At 38.6% G+C, this 23,789-nt stretch overlaps 2 long non-coding RNA genes across 3 annotated transcripts; one reads left to right on the top strand and one right to left on the bottom strand.

Moving 5' to 3' along the window:
* On the top strand, nucleotides 962–12,393 carry LOC110397156. 2 transcript variants are annotated; one of them, XR_002437572.1, is made up of 4 exons: nucleotides 962–3,144; nucleotides 9,016–9,245; nucleotides 9,892–10,089; nucleotides 10,564–12,393. It is a non-coding gene; the product is annotated as an uncharacterized LOC110397156 (long non-coding RNA). The 2 variants fall into 2 exon arrangements; XR_002437571.1 differs by lacking the exon at nucleotides 10,564–12,393 and having other exon boundaries at nucleotides 963–3,144; nucleotides 9,892–10,344.
* On the bottom strand, nucleotides 3,264–9,061 carry LOC110397157. The gene is made up of 3 exons (XR_002437573.1): nucleotides 8,983–9,061; nucleotides 8,353–8,450; nucleotides 3,264–4,259 (listed from the first exon to the last, which is right to left on the bottom strand). It is a non-coding gene; the product is annotated as an uncharacterized LOC110397157 (long non-coding RNA).

The raw sequence follows: 23,789 nt of genomic DNA, 5'->3' as shown, positions 1-23,789 counted from the left end.
CAAGGGATGACAGAAAAACAGAGTTTGTTGGCCAGCAATAATTTCTCTGCACAACAGACGTTTGTGTGGAAACAGACATATGGTGACTGATTGATGCTCAAAGAAACAATCTCTTCAAAAGCTACAAGCTCTTAACATAGGGGCACTGCATTCACTTTGTTTTATTACTATAGAGAGAACCAAGACTTAAATGACTTTCTCCCAAACTTTCTTAGAAATAAGAGATAGGAACAAACTCAAAAGCAGTGACAGAGGCTCTGATGAAAGTAGCAACTCTGCCAGCAAAGGAACTGGATTTATCTTGAAATTTACTGTACATGAAAACTGAGCAGCACCTCACTGAAGCTAAAGACAGAACAATGTGCAACAGAGAGAAAAAAAACAAGGTTCTTGCATTTTTCTTCTGTAAATGTTTGAAATGAAAAGGAGGCACAAGATAAAGCAAAGAATGAAATTCAAGTAAAGTCTGAACAGATCCAGCATGACTTTAGATGCCTGTGTACAACAATGAAAAACATGCAGGTAATTCTGGAAGTGCCTAAACCCTTGAGCACTTCATTTTCCTCTGCGTATTTTCTGAAGTTATTTGGACCTTCCACTCTGAGCATTTACTCCATGCCTGTACCCAAAAGGGCCACAGACACAAGGTGTCTGTCACAGTAGGTGTTGGGCAAGGGCTCACAATGCACATGGGACCACTTGTTTTTAAAACTCGAGCATAAAAGGAGTTGCTTGAACTAAGCATCTAAGATGCTATAGATCTAAATGCTCTCTGTAGCTTGAAGGAGACAAAGTCTCAGAGCCCAGTGTACCCTAAACACCAGTGATACCTCTGCTCTTTGCTCTAATTTTCTCCAGGGACTGATAGAGGCTCAAGTCTGAAAGCAAGCTATACAGCTAGTTCATTATTATGGTTGAGCAGTAGTTCCTTCAATTCCAGCTTCCTTTTAAAAAGAAGCTGTGAGCTTTGTTTTGCCCTGTCAAAGAGTGGTGCATCAGGCACTTTCCTTGATCACAGGAGGACTCTGGCCTCCTGATCCCGGGGAGAAAGAAATACCATCTTAATGTTCTGGTTCAGGATTTTGCCCACGTACCTCCTCTCTTGCATAGGATTTTATTACCAGGTGATTTTGAAAGCTGAGAGTTGAGTCCTACAATCCTACATTTCAGTGTGAAGAGCTAAGAACAAGGTTTGAGATAATTGTCAGAAGATGTACGAGCATGTCACTAATGATTTAGGGAATGACACTCACATTTCAAAGTTGTTGCATTCCTAGCATGAGTGTGTGAGTATTCAGGGGAACTGTAAGTGCAGATGTCATAATGCAATCCCAGAGTAAGGCTGTTGTCTGAAGAAAAACAAACAAACAAACAAAAAAAACAATAGGGAACACAAGCAGTACCTATCATCTTAAAAGACATTTTTCATTATAATCTAATAACATTCTAACTTTTCTTTGAGGATCCCATATCAAACCTACCTTCTGGTAGATCATGAGCGGGACCAGCACTCGACAGCATTGTTCTATATTCACCCCTCTTTGAGCCTCTTTTGATTTTATTCTTTTCTGTCTTATACACTTCGTTCATCATCTTTTTTTTTCAAGCTCGAGAATCCTAAACCTCTCTAATCTTTTTCCATATGGGAATGATTTCACACATCTGCACCTCATAAACTTGCCCTTCTTTGTAGATTTTCTAATTCTAAAACTTCTTTTAAAGGAAAGCTAACAGATGCATGCAAAACTCAAGTAGTGACAGTAGTTATGAATTTGTACTTAGGCCACTACTGTAATGATAATTTCTTGTTTTGTTCTCCAGTCCAATTCTATACATGCATTTGTCTTTTGAGTTCAACTGAGCATTGAGCTCATCTGTACAGTTGTCACAGTATTGTCCATAGAAATGACTTCCTGAGTAGTAATAATCTACACTGAGTTCTCTGCTGTGTGTTTGTGGAGTTGTGACTATTTTTCCAGTTGATGCTACTTTGTGTTTTTCAGCACTGCACTGCATCAGATCTCAGCTGACTCCAGCAGCCTGTGCTTGGAGAACTTTTTGTAGCACTTTTCGGTAATTCTGCTTTTGACTATTCTAAGTCTGTAAGATCAGAAAACCTCCCTGCCCACTTCCTTTCCAGATTATTAATGAATGTGCTGAACAGCAAAATCATCCTATCTCCATTGTAAAATGTCTTATTATTCCAATCCTTTTTATGTGTCTTTTCATCAGTGTTAATCCATGCATGGAACTTTCTCTTAGTACTATGACAGCTTATTTTCCAGAAGGCTTTTATGATAGGCCTATTTTGGAAATTTCCTGTACAATGTTCACTGTTACCAACGTGTTCCTTTACTCTTCCAGAGAGCAATACCAATCTGTGAGGCATGACTATCTGCTTCAAGAAAATGTTCTTTTACTCCCTTATGCATTTTCACCCATATGTCTCTTAATTCTGTTTTCTACCGTGGCTTGCATCATTTTGCTCAATATAGTACTCAAGATTCTTGTTTCCTAGATGAGCCCACAGTTTTGCTAATTATGAGTGTTACTAACTGCACAACGAATAAGCACGTGGTTTTGTTTGAGGGAGTAATGTCTGCTGCTAAAGCAGCTCTGCAGTGATTGCATATATGAGGAATACTGAAATACTGGCAAGAAGTCATGGGAAAATAACAGTGAATGGTGCAGGTGGGGTACATGTGTTGAACACCAATGGAGAGAAAATCCTGTGGGCTCCAAAAGTACACAGCCAGTTGCAGCACTTAAAAATGTACCAGAGGTTAACTTTTCTGAGGAATTATTTTTAGAATCTAATAACGGGATGTTGAAATTGAGAAGTCTGATATCCTGTTCAGTTATCTAGTAATAAATCAAGTTTCATGCATCTCCCTCTCATCTGTCTTTCATGTGATGAGTGTCTGCCAGCCTACCTTTTGCTCAAACCAGAACATATCCTGCAGACATGGACTGGACTGCCATGGTTCTGATGTTCTTCAGTGTCTGACTGTAAATGTATCCAAGAGTATTACCCAAATAATTGCAGAGAATTGCTGTAGATGTCCAGCAGCTTTCACTGGAATGTACACCAAAGCAAGACTCCTGCTTAGTTTTTTTCCTGAGCAAGAGATACAGCAAAAAGACGTGAGTATTTTATAGTAAAGGGAACAATACCACACCTCAACAGAGGTGTCTTTGTATCAGGGAAAGGATATAAATACCTCAGTTTCTTCTGGACTTACAGAAAAATATTCAGTGCATGTTCCTCTTTAATTGATGCTGTCTTACAAGCCAAATTTTATCACCTTGTGTGCTTCAGTATAATGCTACATTGTTATATTTTTGTATCTTTTATATTGTAATGAAAGAGAGGAACTTTAACCTCTGAAAAACAAAAGGATGGCAAATTTCTTTTTTACTTTTTCCAGTCTTTCTCAGTGGTAACGAGACTGTTGGTGTTTGTACACTAGAAATTCGTTAAAAAAATGTTTCAGTGAGCCTATAAGGGTAACGTAATCTGAAAGAGCTACAGATGTGGAGGCACTCTGATCTAACAGCCATGCAATGGACTCCCTGCTTCATTCTTCTTTATTCACAACAGCAACTCTATGCTGACTATCTTTGTCTTCTCAATTTGAAACCTTTTTTACAAGTTCATAGTGCCCTAAATGAGGGAAAGTGGGATTTCCAGAGAGACCTCCATGTTATCCAAACCCTGCTCTGTGGAAGCTGACCAGGTGCCAAAAGGATGGTGCCAAACAGGAGTACTGCTGAGCTTGCAGAAGTGGAGATACTGGTGACACTTTTGGGGTTTCAGCAGGGTGTAGAACAAATAGCCAATACTTCCTTCAGCAATTTTAGTCTAGTAGTTGCGTTTCTTTTCCCTGCTGTGTTCTGAATTGCTTCGTATATGCATAGTACCTGTACGTGGTGTATAGTAGATGAACAAGATCCAAATACACCATATAGATACTAACCAGTGGTACAGATTCCCAGTGTGAGGGCTGAAGAGATGTTCCAAGACCTGTTCTAGATCTGGCAGCTTAGCAGCACCATTGCTGCATTATTAAGCCCACAGACAGGTAGTGTGACAGAATCGTGAGACTCTTTAACTAAAAAGGATGAGGAAAAAGCCTCCACAAATTACTGTTCTCAGCTCTCACTTCTGGTGAAATGGAAGCAGCAGCCTCTGCCATTTCCATGTCAGATGCTTCCAGCAGGAGCAAGGCACATATCCGCAGTCGCACAGTTCAGGTTCACTGAAAGGAAAGAGTCTGCACATAAATACTCCAGAGCTCGGAGTTTTCCTTCTGGCTCTTGAGTGTTTCCTAGCCACATACCCAGATATCAAAACAGTTACATTACATTGGTACAATGTTATGTCAAAAGCAGAGGAAGAGTGAGAGGGCAAGGCCCTTATTCTTCCTAAGATAGCAAGAAAATGTGACACACGTTTCAATGGACTACATGACTGTGAAGTGATAGATACGTAAATTACTCTGTCATTGTGCAGCAGCAAACAGCTAGATTTGTGAGTCCAGAAATTTCAGTGTGCCTTGTCTACTGGTGACAAAAACCAATATAGATCTTAAAATCATTTTTTTTATTTAAAAAAAAAAGGAAAATAGCACAGTTAAAACACATAAAATGTAAGGTGAGAAATAGTTGTGCTTTTTTCAGCTGTATCTTTGGCTTTCTATATAGGGATAGAAAAGCTTTCTTGAGTCACCCTGCATTCAGGAAAATGTTGTTAACATGAATGTGCTGTGGAAATTGCTGCTAGTTTTGAAATCCTGTCTGTTTCCCTTAGGATGAAACAGACAAAAAGTGTGAAAGAAGAAGGAAAGGAAAGAAATAACAGCACAGCAAAATCTGCAGCTCTGCCACGGTGCAGACCTGCTTGTTGCTGTAGAGGATGGTCACATCTTATCAGCAACCTCAGACTCTGACATATTTGTACCCAAGTCAGGTTAAGCCAGATTTTTATCATCCTCTCTGGTCCCAGGCTGTGTTGAAAAGATGCAGCTTTCTCTAAATAAACCAAAATCTTATTACACCGAAGGGGAAAAAAATGTAAAGTTAGGGGAAAAGAAATCCTACAGGGAAGGAAAAGGAAATGGAAACGAGAAAGTGATAACAGGTGTTCCAGTCTCACATCTAGGGCTTCACTGTTAACTGAACAGATGGTGATGATCTCATCTCACTCTTTCTCTGGCTCTGGTTTGCCAAGATATTTCTAATCAGAAAGAGCCATATAAGGTTAAAGCCTTTGACTTTATCCCAGGGTCATGGGAGATGTGAGGAGCTATGGTAGTGAAACTGCTTCTTTAAGGCCAGTACATATTTATAATCTTTCCCATTTCCTCTTCCCATTTTGCTTCATTCCATTTTGCAAAACCAAAAAAAAAAAAACATCTATCCAATTTGCCCTACCAGACAGAGGACAAAATTTACCATTCAGGCTACTCTTACTGGACCTGGTGATGCAAGATGTAAGTCCCCAGTAGGCTTCAAAGAATTATAGAATCACAGAATTTTAGGTATTGGTAGAGACTTCTAGAAATCACTGAGTCCACCTCCGTTGCTAAAGTGCTGTGATGTCAAATGAACCAGATTTGTGAAGATGATATTTGATGAAATGAAACTTTCAGTTTTATTACCTATTCAGCTCATACTGGATGACTGACCTCATTCTGTGCTTTCTATCCACACTGTAAAATCAATCTGGCAGCTACTTCTGAGCAACAGTGGTACTAAATCTTTCTTCAAACTGAGCATAAACTATGAAAGAACATTTCAAAATACACTTACCATTAAAGATCTAGTTCTGTCAGGGATCTCAGTTTAATCTTGACCTATCTCATCAAGTCTCATTCGACTTTGGTATGTAGTTTTACACATCTACTATAGCTGCCCTCCTGAGAGTTAAAGCACTGCCTGTATGCATGGATGAGGGACTAGTTGCAAGATCATAGTCAGAGAGTGGTGGCTAATGGCTCAATGTCCAGATGGAGATCTGTGACAAGTGGTGTCCCTCAGGGTCCACACTTGGACCAGTGCCCCTTAAGATCTTCATCAGTAACATCGACAGTGGGATTGAGTGCACCATCAGCAAGTTTGCTGATGACATCACGCCATGTGGTGAGGTCAACACACCTGAGGGATGGGATGCCATCCAGAGGGACTTAGACAGGCTTGAGCAGTGGATCCAGGAGAACCTCATGAGATTCAACAAAGTAAAATGCAAGTGCAAGATCTTTCACCTGGATCATGGCAACCGCCGCTATCAATACAAACTGAGGGAAAGAATAGCCCTGCTGAAAAGGAGTTCGAGGTACTGGTGGATGGCAGGCTGGACATAAGCCATCATTGTGCCCTCGCAGCCCAGAAAGCCAACCATATCCTGGGCTGCATCCAAAGAAGCACGGCCAGGATGTCAAGAGAAGTGATCCTGCCCCTCTGCTCTGCACTGGTAGGGCCTCACCTGTAGAACCACATCCAGATGTGGAGTCCTCAGTGCAGGAGAGAGACATAGACCTGTTGGAGCACATCTGGAGGAGGGCCACAAAAATGATCCAAGGGATGGAACTAAAGAGGGTCTATAAGAAAGAAAGGGACAGACTCTTTAGCAGAGTCTGTTGTGATAGGACAAGGGAAAATGGTTTCAAACTAAAAGAGAGGGAGATTTAGATTGGGTATAAGGAAGAACTTTTTTTACATTAAGGGTGGTGAGCCACTGGAACAGGTTGCCCAGAGAGGTGGTAGATGCACAATCCCTGGAGGCAATCAAGGTCAGGCTGGATGGGGCTCTGAGTAATCTGATTTAGCTGCAGACCAATATGAGCAACCCCCAGTGATATAACCCTTGAGACAAAATCCATCAGGCTCCATAACGCAGCATTCACCTGGAATAGTTCATTACAAAAAAACAACCACAGTTTACCTGCATGACATTATTTTCAATCAGAATGAAAAAGCAGGAAAAGAAAAGGAGAAAATAGTCTCACGCATTTTACCCTCTTTGTCCCTTCTGTCAACACTGAGTTTTTTGAATGTTGAAGACAAACAAGGACTAACATACCAGGTTTTCTGGCTGGGTCAGTAAGATCTTCTGTTCCCGGAGGAGCAGAGGAGACAGATGTTGGCTGCTGGGTGGTGAAAGGTGAAAGAGCTGTCAGAGTGAATGTAGCATCAGTCTTATCTATATTTATGTCTGCTTTTTGAGGGTGAATTCCTACACTGCTTGAACTCTTCCCTTTATAAGAAGGCTTTGGTTTGGCAACTGTGGGCCAGAGAAGCTGAGACAAGGATGTGTATCGTTTCACTGTATGCTATAAATGAGGCTTTTAATCTCTTACCACAAAAATACACTTTTGTGAAGTAAGTTTCTTTGCATAAGTGCATTCACTAGCATAAAATGTTGTTGAAGAAGAGAGCATAAATGTATCACAGCATTTTTACTTACAGCCATTTGAAGTAAATTGGTAAGGTGAACAGCAAGCAGCAAATGAGGTTTTAATGACTGATACATCTCCTGCTTCTGAGAGGAAATTTTTGCCTGAGAGAAGTATAACCGAGACCACCACAGGGAGAAGAAAACCACAGCTCTCTCCACTGCCTCAGCAAATGAGCAGTGTAAGATAGCAGATGATATTGGCATGCAGACAGTGTGAGAGAGAAGTACAAAACTTATCTTGCTCCAAACTCAGCTTGAAACAGAAGACAGGTCAGGGGGAGAAACTGAAGACAGCGTGACTCTAGGAGAGCTCAAATGATACAAGGCTTTGGAAAATAATCCTTGTCATATTTGATAAGCTTGACAATACAATGTCTGAAATAAATTGCCTAGTTAAGAGAAGAAACAGAGAAGAGCTGAAAAAGGAGAACTGATTTAATGGAGAAGTAAATCTCTGTGCTGGATCTGTGATGGATTAATTTCTTTGTTTAAAAGGGGAAAGTCTCCAGAGAGTCAAATCTTACCACTTACAAAACAAGGTGGCTTAGAAAACAATGTAGCTTATAAAATGGAGTTTTTTCCCATTTCTGATCTTAAAGGAAATGGTGAGAAGTCCGTTGTTGTCCTCCATTTATACAGCAAATTTTTAAACCTATAAAGTAACCATGATATACAGAAAAACTTTGAAGCAAAAACAGCTAAAACGGAAGTTTCAATGAAATCAGACAGAAGCAAAATTTCCTGGATAAACAAGGAATATTGCAGGATTATTGAATAAATGGCCAGATTATATGATAATTGTTAGGCTTAAAGGTCCCAGCTGACCCAGCAACATGAAACTGGCAGCGCCCTAAACACGCTGGAGTTTGTGATTTGGACGTTTTTATGGTACTCACCTTCATCAGGCCTGAAGACTGAACTAGTGGTTGCAAAACAGTTGTTGTGCAGCTTGTAGCAGAGAACCTTGACTTCCCAGACATCCTATTTCCTCATCCTTTAAAACAGATAGCATCAATGGGCAATATTCCAATAAATTTTAGGACATATTTTGCTTGGGTTAACTAAATTAATCATTTGCCCTACAGCAAAGTTTCATATTTATTTTCTTCTAAACTTTAATCCAGCTTTCATCACATATAAACTTGTGGCTACTCTCTTGTGGGAAAATAAGTTTTTCGTATTCTTACAACTGCGTATCTTCAAAAAGAAGAAATTTTCATATGCTGCTCTGAAATCTGTAGATAACAAAGTGTCCTGTTAGTTTTGCAAATCAGCTAAGTATTTCAATTGTAAGCTTTTCTGTTAAAAAGTGAGGCTTGAACTAAATGAAGTTAAAGTATATTTTTAAAAAGCCAAGAATATCTAGTTTTACACTGAATTATAATAATTAATAGTCTACATTCATTTCTGAAGAATTTAGAATTCTTTTTCAAATAGACAACGGTAATGTGGGGCTAAATAATATCAAAATAAACATCCTTTTCCTTTTTCACTTTTTAAAATTTATTCTAGCAGCTTGAACTCACTTTCATCATCATCTTGAAAATTTTTCTTTGTAGAAATCTCTTAGACAGTAGCAGAAGTTGTGATTGGTGTTTAGCACAGGCTGCCCAATCAAGAGGAACCTGTTGATGAAGCCTTCCTGTTCCAGCTACAAGAAGAAATGCTCATGGGCTCCCATCCTAGTAGGGGACTCAATCACTTGGATATTTTCTGGAAAAGAGGCACAGCAAGCTGTAACTTGTCCTGGAGACTCATGGAGTGCATTGAGGATAACTTCTTAATTGAGGTAAGAGAGAGCCTGATCAGAAGAGAAGCATTACTGCACCAGGTGCTCACCAACACAGCTGAACTAATTGGAGGCAGTTGAGGCTGAAGTGATCATGCCCTGGTGGAGTCTGTGATCTTGAGGGATATGGGTCTAAAAAAAGTGAAGTCAGTATCCTGAATTTTAGACAACCTAAATTCCAGATTTTTAAAGAATTAGTGGATGAGATCCCCTGGTAATTGTCCTTAGGGATAAAATAACTGATTGGGGCTGGGAGACCTTTACCAACACTTTTCATTGAGCACAAGAACTCGAGATTCTCATATGCAAGAAACCAAACAGGGAAGGCTGTTCAGCATGGCTGAGCAAGAGCCTGCAGGTCAGACTGAGATGTAAGAAAGAAAAGTACAGACAGTGGAAATCAGGGCATGTGGCCTTGGAAGGATACCAGGACCCCACCCACATGTGTAGGGATGGGATCAGGAAAGCCAAGGCACAGCCGGGAGCTGAACTTTGCAAGGGATGTAAAAAATGATAAGGGATTCTACAGGTAGATTACCCAGAAAAGGAATACTAAAGAGAAGGTACCTTCTCTGATAAAAATGATGGGAGAACTGGTGACAGCAAATGTGGAGAAGTGAGGTACTGAATGGTTTTTTTGTCTCAGTCTTCACAGGTAATCAATTCTCCCATATTTTTCAAGTCTCTCACTTTCCTGAGCCACAAGACAGTGTCTGAACAGGTGAAGCTCCTCCACCCATGACTGAAGATTCAATTTGAGACCGTCTGATGAACCTGAGCTTGAATAAGCCTATGGGGCCCAATGACATGCATCCCATGACCCTGAAGGAACTGACTGATGAAGGTATCCCTGCCAATGGTGGGGGTTTAGGATCTAGATGATCTTTAAGGCCCCTTCCAACTTAAAGCATTCTATCATTCTATGAAACTGGCAACTGCTGAGTATGTGTAAAAACACACACCATGAAATATGTGTTCCTACAACTGCGTTTATCCACATATTTTGCAGTTTTGTGTTCCTCTATCAGTAATAATGAAAGGAAGCATAAGATTTTTTTTTAATTTTATAAACATAGAATAATATTTTGAAGTCAAGAGGTTTTAAAGTCACTATGAAAAAGTTGTATGAAACCTATTTTATATCACAGGCATGATTTTACACTAGTGGTGTTTTTTTTTTTTTTTGAGAAAACAATATTTCAAAATCAGCCTTAAAAATTTAATTGTAGTTGTCACATCTCAAGTTGCCAACCAAGCTCTTGCAAAGCCTCAGATCGTAAGTAGCATTGAAATAATTTCTCATGCATCTCCTACACAGATGAGGGAGAGTTTATAACCAGCAGTTCTACTATGAAGAAACTTCTTCCTGGACCTCAGCCACTGCCTTTGAGCAGCTACCTCGTAAGCCATAAAATCTAACCAAGTGAAAAGGTGGCCACACATTTCAAGCTAAGCTTCTCATGTGAAAAATGGACCTTTAAGCAAATAACTTTTGAGTGATAATGGTACTCTAACTGAGTATTAACCATGCTGTAAGACTCTGTATGAATTCTGCTCCCAAAGGGCAGCAGACTTGCCATCATCAGAAAATCACATTTTCAGAGCAGGTGGACATAATTTTTAAGTCACCCCGTCTACTTTCCAATGACACTCCACTCAAACCACTATGTGACCTTTTACCTAAAGCCACTGTTTGACATATATTTTAGATCGTAGTGACTGCATGATTTGCTTTGACAAGCATACTGATGGCTTTGCCATTAGATGAGCTAGGACAATGTCCTTCTCAAAAATACGTGAAAATAAGCTCGGAAGAGAATACATTGACCCTCATCTAACCCACAAGCAATTCAAGTGTACATTACAGAATACTTCTCTGAAACCTTTATGAAAGAGCAGCTACTGTAGGACACCATATTTTGTACATTCAAAGAGAGAAGTAGTGCATAGGAGGAGAGACTATCAGAGCTCATTGGAGAACAGTCAAACTCGCATTTCAATAGCATACCTACTGAAAAGGTGAAGTACTGCAAAACATCTCACTGAAAACATTGTCCTAATGTTGTATGTGGCTCAGCGGCTATTTTCAAGGAGTTGATTACCTCAAGTCAATGTGTTACATTGAAGATTGTATCAGAGCACAGAATAGACCAGCAAAAGGCAATTATCCTGCTCTCTGAAGTGGGCTGTTTGTGTGTAACTTCATTCAAAATAAAGACCTTGAATAGTGTGATTGGGTTTCATAAGGGAATGCTCTTTGATAAAATTGGAATGGTTGCTGAAAATGAATAGACAAGTTGTTTCCTCCAAAACAGCAGGTTTGGGGGTGTAGACAGTAAGAAACAGAAAAGCACAAGTTCCTCACTTAGAAGTTTGTAAAAGAAGGTTCTAAAAAAATCTTAAACTGGACAAGAAAAAGAGAAAGAAGAATGGAAATGATAATACGTATAAAGAGATGCTTAGCCGAAGTGAAGGTAGTAAGTAATGCAGTGTTCTCTATGAGGGTTACTTGACAGCTTCCATTCTACCAACTGTTGGGAAAGATATGTCAATAATTAATGCTGTCAGCAGCTTTGCATTAAGAAGCAGAGTGAAGTTCAGCTTGCCTGATAAATTTCTTATCAGTAAATTGCACCAAACATGAGTTTGGTTATCTTTTTTTTTTGTTGTTATCATTTTATTTGTCAGTTATTGTCCCTGTTAAATACCAGTTCAGAGCTATTACAGCCTTTTGCTTGATAGTCACCTGAACCTATCATTCCTGTGATAAAACATCTGTCAAGCATAGAAGAAAGAATTCAGTTTGGTCCTACTCTAATTTTAAAAGCATAAACAAAGCTTTGATAAACAAGATCATCAGAAGCCTGTGTTCCCACCAAGTTACCAAATGAATTTAATAAAAACATGAAGTCTGCCTCAGGTAGTAATGTTTAATATTTCACTTTAAGGTACAAAGTGATGGGTGCTTCTCTTTCTCCTTTAAAGGTTACATTCCAATTCTCTACTGTAAGACAGAGGTAGTGGTACAAATTTCAGAAGCAGAGCATTTTATTTTCTTGTGAAAAGTTTTCCATGCATTGTGAAGAAAAGTAGTTGAATCCCGTTAGGAAAAAAAAACTAGTAAGGCTCAAATTGTACAGCCCTTGAATGTAGGACTTATACAATAAAAAAAAAAAAAAAAAGAGTTAATTCAAGTGAATATAAATTAGAATTTCAGATAATATCATTTTCCAATATAATTGCATTATTATACTCTAGATATTTTTCTTTCAAAAATAGCACTCAGAGATCACCCATAAGGAAATTATTTTGTTGAAACAGATCAAACACTAAAAGAGGGAGGAAAAAAGGAAAGCCTCAATTTCACACAAGATGTTTTGAGATTGTTTTCAGATACTTTTTTCAGCTGTCTTAACTTTCTTTCAGAATCTGCTGTTAGCAAATTATCTATATTTAAATCCTACTGTGTATAAGATACATGCGTTAGTTCAAAGCTCCTTGTGTCGTACTGTCATTCCTGCAAACAGTGCTCATACTCAGAAAATTCTCCAATGTCTCATAATTTTACAAGGAAATTAAAACTGGATAACATGCCTTCAACTCTTAAGTGTAGAAACGCATTTAAGATTTCTTGGAATATTTTTTTTGTCAGTTCTGATTTAATGCTGTGGTATTTAAACATTTAACTAATTTATGAGCATCTACACATTAAGGTCTGACTCAGACTTGCTCTGACTGTCACCTCTTATTACAGCTTTTCTTTATTTCTAACTCTCTCTGACCTCCAATTCCAGCCACTGGCTGCTGCTGTACCTTCCACCACACAGCTCAAGAGGCCATTAGCTTCCAGCTGCTTTTCCTCACTCATGCTGCTTCTTAATTGTTTTTCAATATCAGAAAGAGAATGAAGAAAAGTTCTTTTCCGAACTATGGGTTGTACTTGTGGCTCTTTTCCAGATGACATCCAGTCCTACAATAACAATATCCTAAGTATGTCTCACTGGTGCACTCAGCTATTCACAGCAAAATCCCAGAGGATTGCAGTGGAACCAAAAATGTCCACTGAAGTGTCTGTTTCTGTCTGTTGACCATTAAGGGAGCTCCAAATGGTTAGATGAGACATCTAACATAAAAAGTAGATGTCTGTAAAATGATTCCTATCTCTGACTGTTTAGAAGAGCTGAAATTCCCGACTTCTCACAGAATTATAGAATAGTTAGGGTCAGAAGGGACCCCCAGAACAAGAAAAATGTGAAGCTGCTGGAGTAGGTCCAGTGGAGGGCCACCAAGATGATCAGAGGGCTGGCTCCTATGAAGAAGAGTTGAGGGAGTTAGGCTCGTTTAGCTTGGAGAAGAGAAGGCTCTGGGGAGACCTCATTGTGGCCTTCCAATACTTAAAGGGGGCTTACAGGAAGGAGGGAGACTGACTTTTTAGTTAGACATAGTCTAATACTGTCAGGACAAGGAGAAACTAAACCAAAAGATGGTAAATTTAAGTTAGACATTTGGAAGAAATTCTTTACTCAGTGGGTGGTTTGATGCCAGCACAGGCTTCCCAAAGAGGTTGTGGATGTCCCATCCCTGGAGATGCTCAAGGCCAGGTTGGATGGGGCCCAGGCCTGCCTGAGCTGGTGGGTGGCAGCCTTGTCTGCAGCATAGGGGCTGGAACTAGAGCATCTTTAAGGTCCCTTCCAACCCAAGTGATTAAATTATTCTATGATTCTATGAAGATCAACTAGTTCCAGCCTCCCTATGATTATCAGAGACATCTCCCACTAGACTAGGTTGCTCAAAGTCCCATCCAATCTGGCCTTGAACGTGTCCACAAATGGGACATCTACAGCTTCACTGGGCAACATATTCCAGTGCCTCATCACCCTCTGAGAAAATAACTTCTTCCTAATTCTTCCCTTTTCATAAAGAACAGCATGAAATTTGTGTCTGATTCAAGTAATTTAAGAAGGAGAATTAATATGTTGCTTGCTTTTACATTGTGGGTACTTTTACTTGAACAAAATATGTGAATAGAATATATTGATACAGATTTTTCTGTGCCACTTATTTTTCCATAAACTTCTGTATGTTTAGTGCTGTTTACTTATTTCTGATTCAGCTTGCTTCAGAAAATTTTAACAGACAATACTTGTCTGCTCTGGAAAATCAGTAAGTGCATGAAACGGTGATACATTTAACAATATGAACAGTTAGAGGACTGAATTTTGGAACTGACTGTCCATGCCAAAATTAAGTGGGCAACTTAAGTTCTTGAGAAATTGTTATAAGGCTACTTCGCAAGCATAGCAAGGCAAATAGACTTTGGCAGTCTCTTGAGTCCATGATAGTTCCATGCATAATGCACTGTGAAAGGTGTATAATGCCTTTTTTTTTTTTTTTTGAAAATGAAAATATAGATTTGACAACGCATTTTTGCTTGAGGATGTGAATTTGACAGCAAATCCCCTGGCTGTAAGAGCCCTTGCTTGTAATAAGTCACTTCCTGACAATGCCTAAATCATGGGCAGAAATGAATCTGAATAAATTAAATAGAGTGCTTCCATCTTAAAGCTGCGTGTATTTTGCTTTTACTTCCTTTCCCTTTCTTATTTTAGTATCCTTCTCTTCTTTCATCTTCCACTTTTCTTGGTCTTTTCCTCTATTTCCCTCCACAACCACATAGCAGTCCTAGGAAAGGAGTTTTAATAACTACTTAATTTTATTATTTTTTGATGGTGGTGGTGGTGTGGTTTTGACACCGCTTAAATGCTTTTCTGTTTATGGAAAGATTTAAGACATGAATAAGAACTTTGCGTAATTAACTTCTAAATTATTTTGTTTCCTTTCTGGTCACACTCATTTCTCTTACATCTTATCATGTTCTTAGCTCCTGGTTATCACTGTCTGTCCTAACCATTTACTTCCCTAAGTAAATCTTTCCTTTTACTATTATTAGATATTTTTTTCTTCTTTCCCACTCTTTTTCTTCACTCCCCCTGTTCAGGCTTTTTTTCTCTCACTCAATTTCTTTTTTTTTTTTTGCCTCAGATGTTGTGTTTTCTGCTGTATGTAAAGCATCAGCTGTACTGGCAAGACTTGACCCTTGGTCTCAAGCATTTCAGTCTGATATCCCCTGAGACTCAAAGTCTCTTTCTGGTGGGAAGCTAGTTTAGGAAGTCTCAAAACTGAGTTCATTCGAACTTAGAAGAACCAGTGTAAATGATGAGGTTGGGGTGATGTGACTCATGCCCAGGACTGGGAAGGCTGAAGGCCTATAGTGCAGGGATTTATTCACTGCTCCATTTCCTAATTACTGTGAAGTATTGGATGATTATTCTTCAATTTTACCAAGTTAGCATTTTGAACAGGAATCGATTATTGTTGATGAGTAACAAAAGCTTCATGCTGACTACTCTGCTGTGTTTTCTCCCCTCTGCCTTTTTGTTAAGACAAAGCAACTGGCGAGATCAGAGGGCTGCGAGCTGAACCAGTGGGAGAGGCTGCAACTGCAGCAAGTTTACATTACATTTAAGCCCATGTCTCTCTGCTTTAAAAAAAAGATTTTAATAATTCTATTTGGGATTTTTTCAGAAACCTTTTTCAACGTTGAAATAAATTTCTGATTCAAAGAAAAAAATGTTGGATATCAGGGAAATGTTCTTCACCAGAGGGTGGTGGGCATGGAACAGGCTGCCCAGGGCAGTGGGCACAGCTCCAAGCTGCGGGAGCTGAAGGAGCATTTGGATATTGCTCTCAGACACAGGATTTGATTTTGGGTGGTGCTTTGTGGAGCCAGGAGTTGTACACAGTGATCGTTATGGGTCCGTTACAACTGGGATTTCTGTGAATCTATGATTCTGTGATTCTATGAAAACAGGATTCAGACATCTCAAGGTGTTCTAGTTCAATACAGTTCAAATTGAATGTCTTGATTTATGATATCTTCTGCCTGACATCGCTTCATAGCAATAGAAATGAAACAGTATTCCTACAGTATTTGTATTAAAATTATTTGGAAAATTTTCTAGAAGTTTTTCATAAAAGTGTTCAGACTTCATTTTCATGGTGATTTGTCACAGAATAAAAATACAAAATCTTTAAAATACCCACAGTGACAGATGCAACTTCTGTGATTTTGGTGCATTTGTTATATACTGCATTACAGAGAAATTTTTGTTTTTGTAACTATACAGCTGTATTTGATTCTGCACCATAGCAGCACACATTAATTTATTTTCCCCACTTGTCATCTTCATAATCATTAGTCTTACATTCATCCTGGTTTATTGCACAAAACTAATTTAATACTTTAATAATGGAATAAATTGTACACTATAACTCCAGCTTTAAATGCCTATTTCATTAACATTTTATAATTTTATTTTCCACATAAGATCTACTGTACAACTCCCTGTTGCTCCGATGAATCATTTTACAGCTTTATTTGGTATTTGGTGATTATATTAAATTTATTCCAGAGCTCATATCCTACATCATATTAAACATACCTCAGCCAGGTGTTCCAGATTACAGTTGCTGAACTATTAAAAGCTTACAAATGAATACATGTTATAAATGCCTTCTAGAATAGATTTATTAATATTTTGTGTTTATTACCAAAACAGCTTGCCATGTATTGAAAATTGGATGGATGGATAGGTAGTATCAGCGTTCCCTTTCCTCATACACAAACCATACTACTGACTACTTAAAAACAGAAGGTTTCTCACAATGACAATGTACCTGATTTATTTAACCGCATGCTGTGTTTCAACCTGTTTTCTAATTGTACTCACGTTCCATATGGAGACTATTGGTATATTTTCCTTTTCTTGAAAGGAAAATATTTTCTTTTCTTAGTTCCCAGCCAGCATCTCTGAAACTATAAGACTCTTTCCTGAAAAGAAAATAAAGAAAAATAAAAAAAACAGCTCCTCCTTCATGAAGAGCACTGCTTATCTGCCTTGGGTTTGCTGTATCCCAGTGCAATGATATACACATAGGCACTGGCTGGTAATTTAGTCATTGAGATTCTAGCACAACCACCCATAAAACCTGTGGAGACCACTTTGGTGTCTGCACAGCAAGACACCAAGACTGGGCCAAGCTGATCGAACTGTCTGGAAGAAGTCACATTAGCACAGCAGGATCACTGGCTTGTGTCAGCAGAGCAAGAGGACAATAGACCTGTAAGGCGCTCAGCTGGAAGCACATAGTTATGGTGTCGTGTATACCTCCCAAAAATCTGTGTACATTTTTTTTTATAAGAAAGAGTGGAATGATAAAATGGTCTCAGATCATTTCTGCTCTTCACTGAGCTACTGACAGGCTCTGGTTTGCTACTGGGCTCCCTCTTAACAAAATCCCTTGCTAGGGAAGATCTTCCAAGCTGCACAGATGGAGGGAGGAGTGTGCCTAATTCTGGGGATGTACTGTCAGCAAATGTCCCCGTACTCCTTCCAGCATCACAGCAGAGGTTGGGCCCCTACTGCCCCTCAGCACATCTCTGCAGGTACTGACAATTCTTCCTGCACTGGGGACAAAGTGAAGTATCCATATTATCTTATGTGCATCTGAGATTACCAGAAAAGTATATCAGAATATCTCTTACGTTTAGGTACCAAAACAGGATTTATCTGCCTAATGTTGGTGTTGACTGTAAAGACGCCTCCATATCGTCAAGTGACATTGTTATCCCTTGATAGCCAATGAAAAATATAGAGCCTTCTAGAGAACAGCCCACTTCAGACACTAAAATATTTGTATGAGGATAGCTGAAATATGGCCTGTCTTCTTCACACCACTGTGAAGTATAACTAGCTCCACATAAATGTACACACTCTTCAAACTCCATTCTTAGAAGCTGATCAAATGTGTTAAGGGAATATATTACAAGAGAAACATCAACTTAACAACATGAAATTCCAAGTATGAATTCACAGCTATTGATCTAACCAACAGACTAAGGTAACCTAATCCATTTTTCATACACATCAGAGTAAACCTGGAATAAACTGAAAGTGGCTCACTGAAATAGAGGGATTTACTTCTTTGAAGAGGCAGTGAGATGAGCTCCCAAACAAATGAATAAAATTGAAAGAAAGGACATAAACTACATTCTGAGCATAAAGTTTGGTGAGCATTTCTCAATTGCAAAGTTCTTAAGTTCTTGTAGAAATGTAATATTTTACCCTCAAAAGAGATATTAAAATTGAGAGGAAATAAGAGCTGAGAAATAGCCACTGCTTTGAAGGGTATTCTAGTTCATCAAATGTAACCTTTGAGAGAAAGGTAAAAAGTCTTTATGCTCATCAAGGAAAGAGCTTACATGACATTTCCCAAATCTCCTACTTACCAGCAGTCCAATCAGCTGCAGCAGTAGGTCCTGGGGTGCCCAGGAACAGCAGGGAGCAGGGATGGCTGCTGTGTCCTGTCTCACACTCTGTCACATTTTCGATTCTCACCATTGCTTTTTTTTTTCCCTGTTTTTACTGTCCATTTGACAGAGCTGGGATAGATTAATTTTCTATTGGCTTTCAAAAGAAGGCAGTATCTGTGTATTCTTTTTGTGATTCACAATATACCTAACTGCATGAGGAAGATTCTTACTGGTGGATGAAAATCTGAGCCATTTTCTCAAAGTTTCAAGGACTGGGTTAGCAAGGTATTCTTGGCAAAAGTGTGAAGATGGAAGAGAAGCAAGGGCTGCCCTGGGTCTCCATGTGCTCCGCATAGACCCTTCATGCCACTGTAATGAAATACATTTCTCACTGAGTTATGTAAATAAGACTTTTGGATGACATGCCTGAGAGGTTGTCTTCAGGGCTCCTATGTCTATGTCTCCATATTCAGGCTGATATTGAAGAGAGATTCTGATTCCTTATAGTCTATTGTCTTGATACAGTTGTTGGTCATTTCATACTTAACAGATTTTTCTGGGCAATCTACCTCTTGCCATTTCTAGTCACTGAGTCCCATGTACCATTTTTTGTTTCAAGATCAACTATTCCTCTTCAAAATTATCATCACCCTACCTCATGAAAACTTTACCTCATTTCCCCTCTTCTCTAATTTAAAAATCAAATGCACACATTCATTTTTTATGGACATTTTTTTGCCTTGCTAGAGCAATATGACAGTATTCACACACTAATAGAGGCCAATTTTTGTTTTCTTATCCATCCTTTAAACAGTCCTGATGTCTGTTGCTGCTGCTCCTTTAAATGTAACATTCGCGAACTTAAGAAAAATTACTTATTTGCCTGTATGAACGATAGCAACTCAATGCCAGAAATTCTGAGCACAGCTGTGAATGTATATTGCTACTGTTTTCTGTTAGTAAAACCAAGAACACTGGGCTCCATAAAATGAATATTTCCTAAACAATGTTCTAGTTTGTGCATGTAGTAGTACTACTGTGATTTGAATATCTTGATGAAAACATATAACTTTATTATAGGTTTGAAGTTGCCAATTAACCATTCATACACTACTAAAAGTGATTATAGTTCTTAGAATATAAAAAAAAATAATGATAAAGATGCTGGAAATATGAGGGCTTCTCTGAAAGTGATGCCTCCTATTTACTGTGTTGGTCCACAATGTCAGAGACAGATATTGGTGGTATGACAGTAGAGGCTGAACCTTTTCACCAATATTCTGTTACATTTTGTTGCCATTCAACAGGTGGCAGCAGAAGGGCAGTCTGACAACATGGCATCTGACATGGAAGTGCGGACGAAGCAGAAGTGTGTCATTGGATTCCTGTATGCAGAAAAAATGGCACCCATTGACATTCATCAGTGCTTCCTGAACATTCATGAAGACCAAACAGTGGAAGTGTGCACAGTGAGGGCACACTGTCCCAGTGGGTGGGACATTTCAGCAATGGTGACAGCAACAGTGGGTCACATCTACTGGTGCAGATGTTTACGAGCACAGCACACAGCTCTCATTCATCACCAGTGAAAATGCATAGCTAATGGTTGTGACTGCGTTGAAAAACTGTGTTTTGTAGCTGAGAATTTGCTGTATTAAATAGTGCTATTTTTCTCTTTGTATCTGTTGTCGTTTCCATGGAAATAAATAGGATGCATTACTTTTGCTGTGACCTACATATATTAAATGGAAGATCCTTTGCCTGAAAAGCACATGTTAGTACATATTCTTCAAACTCAGTTGGGACCCTATTTCGTATCCACTTTAAAAGACCAAAAGTACTAAGCAGAAGCAGAAGTAGAGATAAGAAGTAGAGTAGAAAAGTTTCCTATTTATATATGTATGTATAAGCATTCAATACTGATTGTGAATTTAACGTATATTCCATATTCTTAAAATAAGAGATAATATGATTTTGGAATGAGAAACAGCTTTTCTAGATGCGACTTAGGCTGTAATGAACAGGATACTCAAAACATATAGATCACATAATATAAGCAGTGACACTAGCCTGTTTTCACCAACAGAAAATCTGCCCTTCATCATTCAGTAGGCTAAATGTTCACCATTTCAGGTTATATCATTTGTTTTCTAAGTAGCTGTTGAAACCTGAAGGTCATAGAGCATTTGGCTAATGTATAGCTACATAAGCATACTTTCTTCTGACCTTTAGGTAACTGGTGAGTATATTAAATAACCACAAAAATTTTAAGCCATTCCCATGGCATTTATTCAGGAAAGAATTACTTCTGATGTTCAACATTTCTGTATTTCAGACTGCCAACACTCCAGCTATCATCATTGCTCCAGTTCACTGATTAGACAAACTGAGTTGGATAAGGTCTGGGGCATCAGCTGCTATTGACTGGTTCAGCTTATGAATTCTCATGAAGATGGTTTTTAACCTTATTTCAGCAATGTCCTCAATTTTCCAGTGTCTGTTCTTTAACTTCAGGTTTGCTGATCTGCCTCAGTGACAAATGTCCCCATTGGAACAGATTCATTTTATTTTCTCAGCCTCACTCCACATGTTTAAAAAGGTCTTAGAGATTTAGGAACTAATAGAGCTAGGTGAATACAGCAAGAAATGTCAGTGAATTATTGGTTCAATATTTTTTAATGAACTCTCTTCACCTGTGTCCAGCAATTGTCCAATGTGTTGGTTTCACAGCTGGCAGAGCAAAAGAATCAGCAATTTTTAAATGAGTGTTGGAGTCTAATATCAAGATTCACTTTCCCATGAAATATTTACACCAGAAATAAGATTTTAAGAGCTCCAATAATTTAATAGGGAATGGCAGCACTCCTATCACTGTGAAATTAAGGAAGCATTGTAACTGTATTTTTTCAGGCACAAGTCACCAATTTCAACCTAAGAATAGCTGCCTAAAATGTAGGTAATAAATGCTGAGCTAATGGCCTGGTTTGGCTTTACAAACGCTATCACTCTGTCACTGCCTGTGATAGTCCATTTCTTTCCCTGCTGCCCCCCCCCCAAACAGCAGGCTCAGCCTGAGCAGAAAAACCCACAGTGGTTGGTACTATGCCCTTGGCATGCCCAGTGGCACAGTGGGTATTTACTTCTCTCGAAAACTGCTTGCAGATGATGGCTTGTGAACTGGCTGGGGATTGGGGCTTCTGAAAATGAATGATTAATGGCAAATGGATCCCTCTCATCCACTCCAGAGATAGCGGAAGTGTGCTGGCTCTGTGTGGTATTTGGATATCCGTACACACTTCTTGTTTCTTGTTTCCATTTCTGTTTAAGACACAGAAAGCCGTGCTACAGAGTGCACTTCCTTCATAGCAGATATTTAACTTCTTTTGAAATCTGTTCTCTATTTAAAAGCCATGTGGCAGCTTGAAAGGTTTGTTATTCAACTGCAAACGATTTGTTTATCTCTGAATCAGAAGCAGAAGAGCTTCAGTAAACACAGAAGTCATCTGATCTGCAAGGGTATCTTGTTTAAAGATTTCATAAGCAGTTCATTACCTATGAATGTGCTATGGGCTATTTTCCAATTAATCTATCCATTTTATTCAGGCCTGCATACTAACAATATAGATCAAAAGAACATATATTTGTCTAGCTCAAAGTGGTTTTGTATTGCACTGGTAATTTCCTCTGCTCTGGAGTGGTTTATTTCTTCCCTCTTTTTTCACTTCTACCCTGCCTTGAAACATCAGCCAGATTAGGGTGTCTGAGGACCTGAGTTCCCCTGTAACCTACTTGCAGGGTGAATCTGAAAAGATTTTTCTCCTCAAAACCTAAAACATTCTCTCTGTCTATAGATAGATTAAAGAAAGACCAAGAAGCACAGGAGGACAAGGAGAATCTCAAAATTCTCTCAGCAGTAAAATAGAGCACCTCTTCATGGGAAACACTGATCAGTGCCAGAAGGGAAAAGTAATCATCATTCTTTGCTTTTGCCAGTAGATTTTCATGAGTAGACCTGTAGCTCTTCTCTTCCCAACAAGGTAGTGTTGGGAATTTAAATCCAAATCTCAAGAGAAACTTCACCTAATGTGATAAAACCTGTCACAATCTGAACAAAATATAAGCAACTGTATTATTAATTTAAAGCACAGGACTATAATGTGTTTAGGCAACTAAATAACACACTTTATCTGCTTAAAAAATCACCAAATTTAAACAGAAGAATTGCTCAGCATAAAAATGTCACCATCGTTTATTCTATTTATGACATCTGGTGTTTCATCATGTTTTAAACACATTTCCTCTAGTTTCATTCATTTACAAGAATAAGTTACAGTGCTTCGGCATGAATACTTTCCAGGGGCTATACCTGTAAAAAAACTAAATCTTAAATCATTCTGAGGTAAGTAGTGACAAACAAAGCAATATAAATGATAACTGAACACTATTTTTTACCAAATTGAAAAAATTTCCTAATTTCCTCAGAATCCTGAGTGTTTCATTTTTTCCTGGTTAGCTGTTGGAAGGGGAATCTGCCCCATGCTACATACACTGGAGGGTTTTAGCTCTGACTACGTATGGCAAAATGGTTCTCATGTCAAAAAATAGATACTCCAAGTTTCGATGATTTTTCTATGTTTGGGTGAAAGGCTGAAATATTAGAATGCCCAATAATAAAATATTCTGCAGCAGCTAAGTCCTGACTGAATGAACTAGACAAGATTTCCCCTTGAAGTTTTTCATTCATATAGGCAAAAGGGGTTTTGTTCAGAAAGATCTTTAGAGGAATATAGTTGTAAGATCGCAAGTGTTCATGTGAACATGAATATTTTCTGGTTTTGACCATTTCTTATTAATTTCTCACTTCAGCTGGCTGCACAAAATAAGAGCTGAGTTTCACATAGCACCCTGTGTAAACACCAAAGTCTCAGATGTCAATATTTAAGGCCACAGACACACAGAGCCACTGCCAAATCTGTGCATTCTCAGAACTGCCATAATTGCCTAATTTCTTAGTTTGTCATTAGAGCTTGTCGTGGTTTTATGATTCCTGAAAAGGATTCACATGTGATCTTTCTTCTAAACAACAGCAACTAGATGTTTGTTCTGTTTGACAAATAGAATGGGATTCAAACAAAGAGTAAAACATCTAAATCTACACATCTACATATAGG

The sequence above is a fragment of the Numida meleagris genome, chromosome 3 (assembly GCF_002078875.1).
Source record: "Numida meleagris isolate 19003 breed g44 Domestic line chromosome 3, NumMel1.0, whole genome shotgun sequence".
NCBI lineage: Eukaryota > Metazoa > Chordata > Aves > Galliformes > Numididae > Numida > Numida meleagris.
Note: the sequence above shows the minus strand (reverse complement) of the source record. Positions and strands in the feature narration are given on the sequence as shown.